Source organism: Rhinolophus ferrumequinum, chromosome 2 (assembly GCF_004115265.2).
Source record: "Rhinolophus ferrumequinum isolate MPI-CBG mRhiFer1 chromosome 2, mRhiFer1_v1.p, whole genome shotgun sequence".
Taxonomy (NCBI): domain Eukaryota; kingdom Metazoa; phylum Chordata; class Mammalia; order Chiroptera; family Rhinolophidae; genus Rhinolophus; species Rhinolophus ferrumequinum.
The window spans coordinates 950,989-953,637 of NC_046285.1; the positions used below are offsets into that span (position 1 = coordinate 950,989).

Consider the following 2,649-nt stretch of genomic DNA (forward strand, 5'->3'; position numbering starts at 1 on the left):
GCTTTTCCCCCGTACTCCTGTGAAGCCCAGGAAATAAGCCCTTCTTCCTAGACCCACCTGGATTGTTGACATTTTATATCATGCAAAGGAGCACCTCTTCTCTCAGTTAAGAAGCTTTCTAAACCAAGGCACAGGAGGTCCTTCCTGTAGTGATGGGCTGGTCCCTCTCAAAGGTTCCAGGGAGTGTCAACGGGTCGGTATTTGTAGAATGTAATTTGATACTGTGTACCAAGGACCTTTAAGTTGTTCACACCCTTGGTTCAATTTAGCTAAGGAAGTAATCTGAAATTCAGGAGGGAAGATTTTAATTATAGTATTATTTATACCAGCAAAAATTATAGAACATCTAAATGTACAGCAACATAGTACATTCAGTTGATGATATATTATGTTAGCCATTTAAAATAAGGTTTAAAAGGAATTAACATGGAGAAATCTTGTGCTGTGTTGTTAGCTGAAAAAAAACAGATTATAAAATTATACAGGATACAATCTCACATATTAAAAATAGTGGGGAATGATAACAGTGGTTGAATTTAAGTGGTAAGAAATTATGGCTGATTTTTAGTTTATCTATGTTTCTGGGTTTTCCATATTTTGTACAATGAGCATATATCATTTTTATGATTGAAGATAAAACTTTTTATTTTTTTCCAGGTATCAGCCTGGGTGCAGCCAGGAAAACACAAACTACTCATAGGGAATTTAATACAGGGAATTGGTTACTTAGGTGATGGAGGAGTTTGGAAGCCAAATAGGTAACAGCGAGGTGACCCATTTATTAGCCCAGCAGGAAGCCACTATCATGCGTCTGGAAAAAGAGGAGCAACAGTGTTTGGTGTTACTGTGGAGTTAGGGTTGTCTGGCAGAATCTAGAACTATGGAAAGAACCTTTCCGGTAGAACCTGGGACTACAAACGGTCTCAAGGGAAAAGAAGGAGCTGAAGCTAAAGAGGAGAACCCCCTCCTATTGCCAGAGATGTCACACATAGCATAGGGAAGGAGAAATACTTTGGTTTCTCGTCTCTTCCTGTCCTTCAATATCCCACCATAGCTAACCATTGGCTGAATGTGAAGCCAGAGGCAAGGGTGAAGATGAAAGTGAGCAGACATGAGCAGTTGACCAACATGATGTAAATGGTATTTATGTAGCAGTGGTCAGTATTTATTTATAAATTTGATTCCACTTAGTTTTTCTTGGTTAAGGTATGTAGTTCTAGATCTTCCCAGAGGCATTATGGGACTTATTTCTCTTAACTGCAAAGAACTTCACTCATTGGCATAATTATTTCTCTATTGTTTGGTATTTGGGCACATTCCACTTTTGTGGCTTCCACAAACATACTGAAAGCAACACCTTTGTATTGATAAAGACTAACTGTAACTTTAAATAAAGATAATCAATCAGGAGTGTTTATGGAAGGAGCATGGGCTTATCAAATTTCTCACATTTTAGGTAATCGCGGGAACCCTACCCGTGAGAACCCTACAGGAAGAACTCTACATTTATAATAAAGCTCTCTGGTTCTAACTTCCGCTTCCCTTAACCTCTTGTTCCCATCTATAAATGACCCTCCATCTTACCACCCAGGCCAGAGTGTACACGTGGCTTGCCATGTCTGCATGCACTAGGTTGCAACCTTTTCTTTTTCCCAAATAAATCCTTTTTGGTGATGAAACACTTAGTCAATATTATTTTTCAGTTGACAATATGTAGTGATTTTAATTTTCTTTTAAATCATTTCTTTCAGATGTGCCACGGCTTCAGTAGTGATGCCATCTCCCACTAGGTCTAGCCTCGTCAGTCCCTCCCCTCGGAGACTGTTGCAGTTGGCCAGCCCCTGCTCCACAGTAGCCATGTGCAACCAAAAGGTGGTGATGAAAAATGTTGATGCAACCGAGGAGATGCAACAGGACTTGGTGGAGTGTGCTCTTCAGGCTTTGGAGAAATATAACATAGAGAAGGACATTGCAGCCCATATTAGGAAGGAGTTTGACAAGAAGTACAACCCCACCTGGCTCTGCATCGTGCGGAGGGACTTCGGTAGTTGTGGGACACATGAAACCACACCCTTCATCTACTTCTACCTGGGCCAGGGGCCATGCTTCTGTTCAGATCTGGTTAGAAGCATGGACTGCGCGACACACCCAGGGATCCATCCAAAAACATGGACTGCAGCCTGAATTCCAAATGCCAGAGACTGAAATCTTCAGCCTGGCCTAAAGTAACTCCTTGATCTTTAAACTTTCTGTTGTTTTCTATAGGGCTTTCTCTGTACTCATTTGTTGTAATTATTTAAAAATTAGCAAAATAGCTTACATTTGTATTTATTTTCTATTCCATACCTCTCTGCCCCATGCATTTTCCTCAAAATCCATTTCTTTCCAAAAATAGATAAATAAATCTGTTGGAGAAAAATAATTTCTTTCATTCAGCTTAATTCTCCAGCAGGTCATTGTACACCAGCAATTTAAAAAATATTTATAGAGAAGAAACTTCAGTGTAGTGGAAACAGTTCTGCATACTTGTTATGTGAGAATACCTCTAAGCTTCCCATTTGCAAAAGATTTTTCCCATCTGCAAAAAGAGCATCATTCCTGACCTGCTTTTGTTACAGCCTTTAGGAAGATCAAGGCAATGGCTGCTAC

At 39.9% G+C, this 2,649-nt stretch overlaps 1 pseudogene; it reads left to right on the top strand.

Moving 5' to 3' along the window:
• The first annotated feature begins 1,857 nt into the window (after positions 1-1,857).
• LOC117012977 (dynein light chain 1, cytoplasmic-like) lies at positions 1,858-2,126 on the top strand (annotated as a pseudogene).
• The last annotated feature ends 523 nt before the right edge of the window (positions 2,127-2,649 follow it).